The sequence below is a fragment of the Microcebus murinus genome, chromosome 7 (genome assembly GCF_040939455.1).
Source record: "Microcebus murinus isolate Inina chromosome 7, M.murinus_Inina_mat1.0, whole genome shotgun sequence".
Lineage (NCBI taxonomy): Eukaryota > Metazoa > Chordata > Mammalia > Primates > Cheirogaleidae > Microcebus > Microcebus murinus.
Genome location: NC_134110.1, coordinates 14,950,229 through 14,964,843, shown reverse-complemented (window position 1 = coordinate 14,964,843; position 14,615 = coordinate 14,950,229). Strand labels below are relative to the sequence as shown.

The window sequence follows — 14,615 nt, the reverse complement described above, 5'->3', positions numbered from 1 at the left end:
GGCCCAAACTCACCCCGTGCTGGGTTTGCTTGTATCTCCTAGGATTGACTGTTGACTGCACGGTGGCTACCACTCTGCTGTCCCTCCACTGCCCTCTGAGTTATGTCCATGCTGGGACCAAAGGCCATTCAGAAAACTGAAGATGTTCATGTTCAGGTACAGGCAGGCAGCAGATCCTGGTTGTGTGGGGCTTTGATCTTATACAATCAAAGATTCCTCTTTAAAAATAAGAATATAAACTATGAATTAATAAAATTAGATATGAAAGAGAATATGTAGAATAGAAAAATCACAAGCTACAAAATTTTTAATTTGACAAAAGCTACAAACATCACAAAATAACATAGTTTTTATTAATTATCTGTCTGGCACACTCTATTTTATATATATATATAAATTTATATATATAAATATATATTTAATATATATTAATAATTTATAAATATTTAAAATATTTAAATATAAAAATATTTAAAAATATTAAATAATAAATATCTAATATTTATATTAGATATATTATATGTATTTATATATATATATAAATATATTTTATATATATCTCTATATAGATATATTTGATCTTTTGTCTGCATCTTCTTTGATGGCAATTTTTGATATTACTTTTTATAGATAAAATAGCAAGATAATTTAGTCTTTACTCTGTCCTGGTTAATTAAACATTTTTCAATGTTATTTATAATTTGAGAAGTTTCCTTTAGTTTCCCAACCTATTACTCTTAGGGCACAGACAAAAATCATTGGCAACATCAAGTAAAGGCTTAAGATTGTTGCCAAATTTTGGAATACCTCTATCAAGTTTCTTTTAGATGTCATATATGAGTTGTGAGACTTGGAAAAATATCTGCATTTTCCATCCTATATGATGCAAAAGTAGATTTAAATCATGCTCTAGCACAGAGATGAAGAGAATTTCTACTTTTGGCAGGCTCTGCAACTTCATTTAATCAATATTTGTTAATTTGTGTACTGGGTGAATAATTGGAAACCTTATGGAAGGAGGTTTGACTGGGAGGAGCCCTTGGGGACCACTGACCACTCGTTTTGCAGATGGAAAGGCCAGGAAGAGAATGAATGACTGAAGGTGACGGTGAATGACAGAGATGAGGCTCACAGCTGAGGTGCACTAGCACACTCTGCCTTTGCATGACAGTAAGTAATTGCTTAGTAAGTAATTGTGAGTTAATGCATGGAATGAGATAGGTGCCTATGTCTAGAAGCACCAATAGTGTTCACATTGAAGGCTGACATTGAAGGGCTATTGTAACATGTTGAGCTGAATACTTTGTATACACCTATCTTGGTTAATCGTTATTGCTATTTTCTCTAGTGTGTGGGACACATGCCCTGTGCTGAACTGCAATATCAACTGCTAGGAAGGCCATGTGCTGACCATGCTCACACTTGGCAAATCTCTGCTCTGCGTAGGCTCAGCTGAAAATGGGCTGTATGAGCCCTGGATGGGTGGCAAAGTCCATGGATCAGAAGGCTGGGCTGGTGGGCGGCAGGGGAAAAGAGGACAGATCCTACCAGATGTTCTAAAGGGGAATTCAAGGCCAGGCTGGAGAGTGTGTCTATCCTGAAGGAAAGAGCTCAGGTCTGAATAGGAAGCACAGGCTTTGTCTCCACAGGACCTCATAGGATAGAGGCAGTGTGGGGGTTTGGTCAGGGTGGAAAGACCAGTTGGCAGAGTCCCATGGGCAGGACTGTCCACAGCATGGAGCAAAAGACAGCCACCAGCAAGGAGGTGGTGTAAAGACAGGAGTGGCCCAGCAAGAGGGACAGCAGTGGGGAATGGAGCCTTGGTGGAGGCAGACTGCCTGCCTTTCATCCTGCCTCTACCACTTGGCACTCACGTGACCCTGCACAAGAAACCCACTTGGCCTTTCTGAGCCTCTGTGTCTTGAGCTGTCAATTGCATAAATATATCAGTCAGCAATCTTATCCAGGGGCTACTTTGACTTTGCCAAGTGCTTTTACAACAAAGAGCCTTTTTATTGTTTGTTTATTATTGCCTGTCTCCATCACGATCATTAATATTATTACTAATCACTCTCCATGGCTATGGATTGCGGTGGGATGGCATGGGCCTGTCTCCTCCATGTCCAGGCACCCAGGCCCTGCAGGTGTGTGCAGCCTACTCCCCCACGAGACCTGCAGGGCAGTCAGCCAAGGGCGGGGCTTCTGGGCACCTCCCTTTGTAACAGGGGCTGGACCTTTGGGCTCAGGAAATCACCCTATAATTCTGGGAAGCTGGTGAGGGCAAAGGAAGTATAGGGAAGAAGGCGGTCTGCATTAACTGAGTGCCTACTATGTGCTACTGACTCTGGGGGGAGGCGGGTTATGTATGCTATCTTGCTTAGTAAAGCTATAGTTAGGCATTCTTATCGTCAACACCAATAAGGAAATGAACACTTTGAGAAGTACTTTGCTCAAGTGCAGAGCTGGTGACCACAGGACCTGCATCCATGCGACTCTCTAGCCCATGCTTGCTCCACCACTGCAGGTGGGCGGAAGGCTACTTACTCCATTCCATGCTCGTTTTTGCCCCAAATAATCACTGACTCAAATAGGAAGGTGAATTATAAGCTAATGTATGTCAAAGTAGGTGGGATTTTGACTGAAGTGAACTGAATCTATGGACTGCTTCGGGTAGAATTGATGTCTTTATGATGTTGAGACTTTGTTGCCTTGAACGGGGACTTATCTTTTCAGTTATTAAATGTTTTTCATAAGACATTACAAAACAGGAAAAGACAAATTCAAAACTCAAGTCATTATAACATGTGCTTTGAGAAAAAGATTATTATGTAGCATATATTAAAAAAAAACTACTATAAATCCACAAAAACAACCAACTCAATAGAAAATATAAAAGACACAAATAGGTTGGGAGGCTCATGTGGAAGGATCCCTTGAGACCAGGAGTTCAAGTCCAGCCTGGGCAACAGAGCAAGATATCATCTCCAAAAAGAAAAAAAAACAACAAAAAAAAGATGTGTTTCATATAAGTAGAAACACAAATAGTCAAAAAAATCTATGAGAATTAGTTCAATCTTATGGGTTGATAATCTTATTTTCTTGACTACCTTTATTGAAAATTTCTTTCTTGACTGTCTTTAATTGAAAATATTAATTTTCAAGAAAATGAAAATTAAGACAACCATGGAAAACTTTTTAAATATCCTTTGATTTGTAAGCATTAAGGGATTTGAGACGACCGGATATTCATATTCAAAAACATAAAGAACAAGGAGCACACACATATGCCATTGGCATGAGTGTGAATTGATATAAGTACTTTGGAAAACATTATCTTATAAATTTGAACGTAAGTAAATCCTATGACCCATTGGTCCTCTGAGTACCCTAGCAGTGGTCCTCAACCTTTTGGGCACCAGGGACCAGTTTCATGGAAGACAATTTTTCTATGGATGAGATGGGGGTGGGGACAGGGGGAGGAGGAGCTCGGGCGGTGATGCGAGTGATGGGGAACAGCTGTAAATGCAGATGATGCTCCGCTTGCTCACCTCCTGCTGTGCAGCCCAGTTCCTAACAGATTGGGGACTGTAGCCCTAGAGAAACTCCTGCCAACAAGTACTAAGAGAGCATGTATAAGAGGATGTTTTTAGCAGTCTTTGTAGCAGCCAAAATGAGAATAACCTAAATGTCTATTCATAGGAAAGTGGATAAATAAAAGTTGAGTATATTCACTCAGTGGGACATTATACAACTGTGGAAATAAGTGATCCAAAGCTGCCACCAACATGTAATGATGAGTAGCAATGAGTCCTAGAACTTCAGAGTCAGTAATGTAAGATGATACCACTTTTATCAAGGTAAAAACAAGCAAAGCCAAACAGTATATTGTTTAGGAATAAACACAGATCTGAAAAAATTCTTAAAAATAAAAAGCAATAAAGGATAAGCACAAACTGGGAATAGTTGTTCCCTCTGGGGCAAGGCGAGGGCTGCAGTCAGGGGTACCCATGGGGGTTCCCCTTATATTGGTCATGGTATTTTTCTGAAGTTTGGTGGTCCAGTCGGGGGTATTCATTTTGCAACCATGCTTCATAACTCTGACATACATTGTGTCTTTTTTATTCTCTGTCAAGTATTTCATAGTCTAAACAACCTTGTCCTTCAGGCAGCCCTGCTCCTGTTGTATGATGACACTTTTCATAAATGTTAACCAAATAAAAAAAAGAAGAAAGTTAAATACCGCAAAGACTTTTAGAGGAGGGAATCCCAGGTGTGTCTGCTCCCTTGCCTGTCTGCACATGTTTCCCATGTCCTGCCTTACACTGAGGTATCTATTTCCCTAAGCACCAGGGCCCCTTTGTTTCAGTTTCTCCAGAATGATCCCTCAGGGCCTGCAGGCCTTGAAGGGTGGCAGTTGCTGGGTGGCATTGGGTGGGCATTCACTTCCCTTCCGTTTTAGTCTCAAATGCACACCTGCTGTTGCAGACTCTTCTACCCACCCATGCAGGGTGTCTTTAGTCTCTGAGCCCTCACGAAGGGTTGGAGGGGAGGAGAACTGCTGTGCTCCCCCACCCCCAAACTGGGTGCCTGTGCTTCTGTCCAAGGTTGCAGGGCTCTGCTGAGCCACGTTGCCCCCTCCATCCACCTTCCAGATTCCAAAATTGTATTGCTCTCTCTTCTCCACTATTGCTTCCTTCCTTCTTCTTTCTGTCCTTGCCATTTTGTAAAAAATTTCTTGCCTGTCATTTCAGTGCTATTTTAGGAAGTCAGTCTTCTGGCTTCAATTGACCCATCCCAGGAGCTCAGGGTAACTTGCTTTATTGGAACTTATCTTTTCTTTTCTAAGGAGAAGAAAGGAAAGATGTTCTGGTTGCCCTGATAGTTCAGGAGGCTCAGGGTCTAGGGAATAGGACACAGGCTCCTTGGTCTGCTGCAGTTCCTAGTCTGGCAGGCACAGCCCCTCCCCTGGCTGTTTCTTGGAAATACTGCTGCCTTCTGAGGAAACCTTCTGAAATAGTCGTGACATTGTGCTTTTCATCACTACCACCAACTTCCTGGTTTTTTTTTTTTTTTAACAACTTAAAGATGTTAATAGTCAGTGTTAAACTTGCTCTCTGATTTCACAGCCATGAGGCAGATATAGCATGCTTATCAAAGGGATTACTTTTTGTAATTTATGTACTAATTTATGTGTTTCAGGGTAGAATGAATTCATTTAATCTCTTTTAAAAGATTAAATAATTTTATTCCTTTACATTATGAGGATTGGCGCCTGGCTCCTCACAACAATGGCACCTACCCAAGTGGAACCTTAAGCTCGTGCCTGCCACCTCCTCAGATACCAACCATATGGATTCAACTTTGTAGGGCTGTACACAAATGCAGAGATCGAGTTAATTTAGAAAATACCATGCATAACCTGCCCATTCTTTTCCTAACCCCAAACAGTCAAGACAGACGCAAGCCATGAACATGTTATTGCAGCTGTCAGAGTGATGAAACCAATAGTCAAGAGCTGCTAGTAATTCAGGATTATTGGAGACAAAGCAACTTAGCAGGGTGTCTGAATAGGTTTGTGTTTTTTCAAGCTCATATTTTAAAATTGAACATCATTCAAATGGACTGTTTTTGTAATATATGATGAATATACTGAAAAGTCAAAATAGAAATGCCCATTGACAGCATAATTGTCAATGCAATGGACAAGGTTATGAAAGTGTACCCTTCATATGCTTTTTAGGTTCTACATCTGCTCTAATGCTATTTTCCCAGTGACTGGCTTTAATCAAATTCTTCCATCTCCTTCTGACCTCGGTGAAACCGTCTTCATAACCGGGTTGGAAAGAGAAGCATCTAATTAAGATCACATTTATACTTGAAATCTCTCTGCCCAGTGGGGAAAGATCATATTGTCACTTAGCATTTGGGGTGGATAATGATATCAAATGCTTTTCTCCATAGGCAAGAGTTGAACCAGGGCTCTGTCTGAATCTGTAGAGACTTTTGCATCTTTGAAGGGAGATGGCCTGGCATGTTCCCAAGGAGTCCATGGCAGAGTTGACTGAGTTTTTCATTATCCTTCACTCTCTTTTCAGAAGACAGAGTTCAGATAGTCAGCCATGCTTCCTTCAGTAAACTTGAGATATTGGGTTTATTGAGGAATCATTTACATACAGTAAAATCTCTCTTTTTTGGTGTTCATTTTTGTGCATTTTGACAAAATGTATATAGTTGTGTAACAATCACTGTATCACCCTAAAAAGTTTCCTTTTGTCTCTTTGTGGTCATTTCCCTTCTTCCCTCCCCAGCCCCTGGTTACCACTGACCTGTTTTCTGTCCCTGTAGTTTTTCCTTTTCGAGAATGCTGTATAAATGGTGTCAGACAGCATGAAGCCTTTCCTTTCACTTAGTACAAGGCTTTGAGAATCATTCATGTTGTTTCAGTATCATTAGTTCTTTTCTGTTGTTGTTGTTTTTTTAAGTAACATTTTATTGCCTGACTATACCAAAGTTTATTTGTTCATTCACCAGTTAAAGGGCATTTGGATTGGATTTTTGGCAACTCCGAATCAAGCTTCTGTGAACATTAGCATATAGGTCTCTGTGTGGATGTATGTTTTCATTTCTCTAGAGTAAGTATGTAGGTCATATGGCAGGTAGAGGTTTACTTTTAGAAAAATCTGCCAAGCTATTTTCTAAAATGGCTGCACCATTTTGTGTCCCTGCTAGTATTAAGTACCATCTAGGAGAGTTCCAGTTGCCCCAGGTGTTCACCAGCTGTAAATATTCTTGTTTAGAAAAATCAGCCATTCTAACGGTGTATAGTGGTGTCTTATTGTGGTTTTAATTTGCATTTCCTTCCTAATATTGAGTATTTTTTTATATGTGTATTTGCTATTTATAGATTTTGTTTGGAGGGTCTGTTCATACAGTATTATTTTTTTTTTTTTGGCCATTTTAAAATGAGTTTTGCTTTATTTTCCTATTATTGAGTGTTGAGAGGCTTTTTATATATTTTGGATCTGAGTCTTTTATCAGATATGTGCAGAGAAAAATGTTTTCTCCCAGTCTATGCCTTGTTGAATATATTTTTAAGATTATTTTAATGGGGCTTCAGAATCAGATTTAGTTCTATTTGTGGAAACAGAGTAATAAGACTTTCCTTACACTTGAATCTCACAGTGATTGCAGATTCAAACTGCAGCACCCCAGGAATAACACCAGCAAAACACTCTTTTGAACTTGTTTTCTGCATATGACTCGTTAGGAAGTGCTTACAAGAATAGATTTTGCACTTTTCCCAAGTTCTTTACCTCCTTTCTTTCCCGCTATAAATAAGTTGATGAAAGAGGTTGTGCTAGTAATCAAATAAATATGATCTCAAATAGAGAAGAATATCACCAACCTGCCAAACATCTGGACAAAGAGTAAAAACTTCATTTGACTTCCCTTCATTTCACATTTCGAAATATCTAGATATTTGACCTCACACATAGACAGCTAGATTGTCTCTCATTAATTTCGTCACTGTTTTGACCTGAAGTAAAAATTTTAAATACAGTCACCTCCGTTTTGTGATAGTAAATTACCACATGAATTGAGCTTTTAAAATAATTTTAGGGAGGACGTTGATATTTTAAGACAGGAGTCTGTCAGCTTCCTCATTTGCCAGCAAATTGATAAACTTCTCTTTCCTTCTCCTCCTTATTTTGGTTGCTGCCTCAGGGACAAGTTATGAGCTTTTAGTAACATAAGGAGCATTTTAAAAAAACTGATCATATACTAGGCGATTAGAAAACATAATAACGTTCATATTAAACAATAGTCTCATAATAAAAAAGAGCTCCCACATATGAATATGGCACCTAATCTTATATTAATAAAACAATGAACAAAGGACATGTACAGAAAATTGACAAAAGAAATGAAAAAAAAACAATACATTTTCAAAACAAATAATTTTAGGATTATGTAATGTCCTAGAAAAATTCTTATGATTCATTGATAAGCAAAATGCAAGTCACCAAACCGAATGCCCCACACATGCACTTGAGTCTCATTATATGAAGTCAAGTTATATCCTATAAATATAGGAAAATTAAGCAAAATTATTCAAGGATCCTACCCACCTTGATCCTACCCATCCTACGGTGGGAAGGTTGCAGGGAGCTCATACATACTGGGACACTTGAGGAGGGATTTCTGTAATTGGTGTACACTGAATTACACTGTTATGCTGAGTTTCCAAGCTGGCATGGCCCCTTGTGGTGGTGGTGGTGGTCGGGGGGGGGGGGGTAGGTAAATGGCCATTCCCAGCCAACCTGCCCATTTGATTCTGCCTGGAGCTCAGCTACAGATGCACAGGGCCCTTCCTTGTATGTCCACCAGCTCCTCACTGAGAGCATACCCCTTTTCAGGGCAGCAACTCCAAACCATGAGTCTCTTCCAGTTTGGGCAATCTCTTTTTCTTAGAGCCTGCTGCTCCAAACCCTAGAGCCCCATTCCACTTCTTGGGCCAATTAATTTTTTTAAATACAAAAACATTTGAACTTGACCTTAGACACAAGATCTACAGCACTAAAGCTTAGGATGGGTGCAGACCACTCTTTTACTGGACCCTTCTACAATCACAGAAATCTACCCCACTCTCAAAATTCAAAGAAGATTGCAAAAGGAGTGGATGGATACACTTTGTGACTTCTTAGAGCTTTTATAATACTTGTATGCACTGTGAATCTCCAGAAGGAGGAGATCTCAAATGAATTGAGCCACAGAGCCTTTTGGAAGTGGAGCACCTCTTGGGGTTGGTGCTTATTTGGGCACACTTGGGTGCCCAAGCTGGTGGATGGCTTCTGAAGGGCCTGAAGTTGGCTGGTGACTGGTTCCTCCTTTTGGACATCATTCCTTAGCAGAACATCAAGTAATTTATCCCAGGTCTTCCTTTATAGGTTTGGTTTAAAGAAATGATGTCTTCTTTGGCATTCTCTGTTGGTCTTCATGCAGGAAGCCTGAGACATCCTATAATTGTAGGCTCCAGGTAATCTTCCAAGGGGTGAGACTTGATGACAGGCCTAGGGCCCAGGGCTATAGGACAGGGAAGTTTTGGTACTTGCATGACATTGGCCTTAAGTCACCATCCTCTATGACCTTCCATTCTGCCCTTTAGGGAATTTAGAGACTCCCTTGGGAGGCCATAGATGCAATATAGCATTTGTCTCCATGCTTGTCTCTTGGCCCTCCCTTGACTGGAGCACAGTGGTGCTGCCCTTCACAGGGAGAACTCCTGAGTGGTTTCAGGCAGGGAATGTGATTTCTGTCTGAGAAATGAAGGGCATTGGGTGGGTTGGGGAAATCCACATCTTCACACCAGCCACATGCAAGGCAGATGGTGTGTCTTGCAAGAAGACACCTCATTTAGGTCACTCAGTGATCCCCAGTGTCAGGTTGAAGAGCAAAGAAGTGTGATGCCCCATGGAAGCTTTCATCGGCACCTCCAAGATTAGTGCGCTAACCCCCCTGGGTGCAGTGGGCCCTGTTGTCAAGGACGGAGATCCCAACAAGCCTCGTATTCCACGATTCCATGGCTGAGTTGCGAGGTGTCATTTCATCCTCCAGGGGTTTCGAGGTGCTCTGGAGCTAATGCACAGACATCCCTTGGTCAGGTGGGTTCATGTCTTTAAGATGCAGAGTGCAGTCAATCTCATTTCCTTCCATCAACCACCTGTTCCCCCCACTTCACATTCAGCAGCTTTTCTTTCGTGAGTTATTTTGCCCTGAGACATGAGACAATGAATGTAATTTTGATCATTTGAAGAGCGTGAGTAATGCTTGGTACTTACTCTGTGCCGTATCTGCGCCACTTTATTTCCTATTATGCTGAATGGAATGGTTGTGTTACAGCTATCATCTTGCACTTCCTCTGCAGGTTCTGAGGCGGTTGCTGCTGCACGCTCTACCTGCAGATTATTTTGAGAGATTCGAATCAATTTCAATTTCCGAAGGCTTGGTCTGTAAAACAAAACTTACCACATATTGGATAAAAAGATCCATGAAAAAATTCAGCTCAGTGGGAAGTCTGACCTCCCACCTCCGCACGTTTTTATGTATTGTCCATCCTCGAAACTCCTTGGCGTCCAGGTCTTAAACATATAATATTTACGGAGAATAGACTTTCCCAAACTAGCATGCAGACTCATATTTTCCTTCTTTGAAACACCCCGCTTAACATACTGTGCCACCTTGTCCACCTTTTGGGGACCTGACAAGCCTGTGAAGGACATAGGCTTGTGTTCCATCCAAGGGTCTCCCGGAGGCTTGCGGATGAGGTTTCAGTGTTTGGTGAGCTGTAGACACAGCTCTGGACCTGATGCCAGAGACCTGAGTGTGGGATCCAGTCCTGCCACCGCCTGGCTTAATGGCCTTGGGCACATCACGTCACCTCTCCAGACCTCCAGGATTTTCCTATTCCGGGTGAACGCCATAGGACTGTTGTGAGCATTAAAAGATTATTCATGGGCCGGGCGCTGTGGCTCACACCTGTAATCCTAGCTCTTGGGAGGCCGAGGCGGGCGGATTGCTCAAGGTCAGGAGTTCAAAACCAGCCTGAGCAAGAGTGAGACCCCGTCTCTACTATAAATAGAAAGAAATCAATTGGCCAACTGATATATATATATAAAAAAATTAGCCGGGCATGGTGGCGCATGCCTGTAGTCCCAGCTACTCGGGAGGCTGAGGCAGAAGGATCACTGGAGCCCAGGAGTTTGAGGTTGCTGTGAGCTAGGCTGACGCCACGGCACTCACTCTAGCCTGGACAACAAAGCGAGACTCTGTCTCAAAAAAAAAAAAAAAAAAAAAAAAAAGATTATTCATGGAAATGGACACAGCATGACGTCTGCCCTGTAGGAAAGGCTGAATGAATGATATCTGGTCTCCTGTTTATGTAAACTCTCTGAGCCTTGTTTTTTTCATGTATTAATGGGGGAGAATTATTTCTGCTCAGCAAACTTTTCGGAGGTATTACTAGAATCAAAAACAGGAAAAAGAAAAACCCCTCCACCTATGGAAATGCTTTTAGGGGAGTCAAAACATCACTGGCATTCTGCGTGGCTCTTAGTTGCTGGAATCCCACACAGCTAACAGTGCTTTGGCCTAACAGGTGCCCAACTGCTCCTGTTTTGTGGCTGTTGAAGTGTGTTGCTGCTTTGCAAAGCCAGATTCTTTCTGAATTCCTCTTGATGGCTGTTAAAAGATAAACTGAGGTGCATTAAAATTTTAAAGAATTTATTTAAGCAGACCGATTCATAAATTGGTCAGCTCTAGACCACATGGAACTGGAAGGTTCTACCAAGGGCAAATGAGGTAAAGGCTTTTATAGGGTGAACGTGGAAGCTAGGCAAATGAAATATTTGATTGATTAAAGCGGAGCCATAGCCTTATTTGAATCCGTCCCCAGTTAGAGGTTGGTTGACAGTTTCTGACTGGTTAAGCTTAGGGTTACTTTTACTGTTTACACTGAGTTGGGTTTTGGTTTGCTTATGCAGTGACCCAGGGAGCTTGAGGTGCCTCCGTCAAATGGCCTCCCAATTAATTGGTCTCACATGGCCAAGAAGCTGTTGGCTACATGGTCTGGATGCTGAGAGAGAGTTTTGCTCAAGACAAAGACCCCTGTGGTTCGTGGCTCTGAGCCTCTCCTTTTCAAGTCAAAGAAGCTAAGGAAGGTAGGAGAGCACTGGATCCACATGTGATGGTATAAATAAACTACGCTTTGTTTAGCTTTGGTGCTGTCTCCATATGTAGAGGTGCTCGTTCTCCTTTCTTTGGTGCCCTGTGATTTTCAGACACTTGGGCAGAAAAAGAGACAGGATGGGGCCTTCAGTGCCCTCTGGACCTGCTTTGAGAAGTTGTGGGGTGTGGAGTGAATGCACAAACACTCCTTGCTTCCCCGTGAAGAATTTATTTAAGTAGACTGATTCATAAACTGGGCAGCTCCCCTAGTCACATCATCTGGGGGAGTTGGCAAAGACTCTATCTTCACACCCTACCCGCTGGGAATCTTGAGAAAATGACTCTTTGAAGCCTTGGTTTTCCATATTTCCAATGGGGATAGCTGTATCTACTTCATGTGCATCTCGTTAGAATTAAATCTGAAAATGTGTACTGATGAGGTTAAAATCCATTTTTGTGAACTCCAGTGTGAGGGCCCTGTTAACATGATTGACTCATCCACCTTGTTAGCAGGTGGTGCTAGCAAATCATTCCCCACCTTTCTGTTTGCCTGGGTGAAATCCAGAGGTATTTGTGGGTCAGGAGAGCCAGGCTGTGAGAGCCAGCCCTTGGAAAGGAAGCTGCAGGTAGCTGACAAGTCACCGGGGAGGAAAAAAAAAAAAGCTTCATGATGCTGTGCAGCCACACAGCAGGGTCTGAGGTCCTGCTGTCAGGGAGGCAGGACCTGGAGCCTCTCTGGAGCCTGCGGGGTCCACAGCAGCTTCTCCTGGAGGGTGTTCTGGGCACCTGGGGGAAGCCGCTTCCCACACCTGCATAAGTCAGCCGACTACTGTGTTAGTGACTTTCGCCAAGTTCTTCCTGCACCTTGTGCCTATATTCTTATGTCAATCTAGAAAGAAAAAGAGGAGTCCCAGGGCCTGCAAAATGGTTCTGTAAGCTATGAGATCAAATTGCAGCTGATAGTGGAAAGTGACATGAATCAAGAAAACAAGAGAAATTAAGTTGCAGGGCATAGGTTTTGCCTGACTAAAGCAGAGGTAAGCAATGCCTGTTCTCTTTTAGACCCCATGCTTAAAATAAAATGAGTGCTTGCTGGGCTGTGTGCTTGCTTGTTGGCACACTCTGATGTGTGAGGTATGGGAGGCCAGAGGGTGAGCATCAGAATGGAAATAGTAATTATTTTTTATAGCAATGTCTTCTTGAGTTTCAAAGAAAGGGGCCTCTCTCCTTGCACATGCAAACATCAATTTGGGAGCTGAGGATGGTAATTTTCACATGCAAATGCAGATGAGTTGAAGTGAGCAGACATGATGAGCAGATTGTTAAAGAGACACCGTCCCTCTTCTCCTCCGATGCAAAGGAGCAGGGGCTTGAGAGAAGCAGCTATTTCTATTTCTTGAAGGTGGAAACCCAGTGAATTTTTTTACTCATGTCCCTTGAGCATGTCTCTGCATCCATGGAGCTCTCCAAGAAGTAATGGTTTACCTTGGCAGAAAATAAGGGTTTCTTAATAAGGGCCACTGTGCTAGAATGAAACGTGTAGTTTGGAGTCTGATTTGGCTACAGTTCCTGCTTTTCTGCCCTCTAGCCGTGGGACCTCAGGGCCAGCACGTAGCTTCTGTGAATCTTACTGTCCTCATCACAAGATGCTGTCAAGATCAATGTGACTGCACTGCAAAGTCCCCAGTGGTATGAATCACAGGCCACAAACTCAGGGGAGAAGTAACAAATACCACTGCATTTTCTCAAATAATAATTTCTGTGTTAACCTCTCATCCAACCACTCTTTTTAGGGCCACTCCTTCTAAAATGGCACTAGGACTATGGAATCAGCATGTAAGACAGAGCTGTCTGCTATCAGGTTCTGCCAAGTGCCTTCTGGCCCAGAGTCTCTGTTATTCCTGGCCATGCTTGGGACTTTTCCAAGGTGCTTGGGGCCCCGTGTGCACAGAAAAGCCCTTAGTCACCCTTTCTCTTGCTTGCACATTTAAGGAAGAAATGGGACTCTGCTCCTCATGTCCCCTGCCCCTGCCCTACCCCTTCTGTTTCTGGACAAGCTTCATGGAAATCTACTCTTTATGGATTTCCATAAAACGTCAAGGTCAAGACACTGCTATTCTGAATCTCTCCCCATTCCCTCTTGGGGAGCACCATGGAAGGGCTCTGGCTTTTCCCTGTCCATTTCCTCCCTGGGGGCTGTGGGCACAGGCTGGTTATCTGCTGGACTAAGGGAGGGACAGGAGAGGTGGGAAGAAATTAACACCTCGCCATAAGTGGGTGGAGTCACTGCACATGTAATAAGTGCAAGGGCTCCTGCCCCTTCCTCACACTAGGTTTGGGAGTTGAAAGTGTACCTCGACCCTCCCAACTCTGTGGTTCTCTGAGTCTATGAAGAAGGAACAACTGATCTTTGCATCTTTCTTTGGCCCTCCGAAACTCCTACTTTAGGGGACAGCATATTTGCATCTTTAAAAGTTTTGGCAATTGCCATTATGTTTGGAGTGATGTTGTTTTGAAAAGTTACATCAAACCGGGGCCCCTCAGATCCCCAGGTGTCAAAAGTCTTGGGGGACACTGTGTCCTCAGGGGTGATTGGACCCCAGTGCTAGACATCATGGGAGCTTGTTTGGATTAATGCAGAAATAATGTTAAATGCTCACGTCAACAAGACTGCATGCTAATTCTAGGAAAAGTTATTGAGAAATCCATCCCTGCAGCATTTACCACATCTTCCCATGATTTAGGCTGTGGTTAGCATAATACTTGCCAGGAAGATTTCACTAGAATATTGAAAACCCTGACCACAGCAAAAAGAACACAAATTGAATGATAAAAACTTTATCTAACCTTTCTATAGGGCTAGACAAATATCTCTAATTTTCTGTTTCTGC

The 14,615-nt window shown here is 42.4% G+C and overlaps 1 non-coding gene across 1 annotated transcript; it reads right to left on the bottom strand.

The window, feature by feature from the left end:
• Positions 1 to 14,257: 14,257 nt before the first annotated feature.
• Positions 14,258 to 14,348, bottom strand: LOC142872233 (small nucleolar RNA SNORD88). The gene has a single exon (XR_012920448.1). It is a non-coding gene; the product is annotated as a small nucleolar RNA SNORD88 (small nucleolar RNA).
• Positions 14,349 to 14,615: the final 267 nt, after the last annotated feature.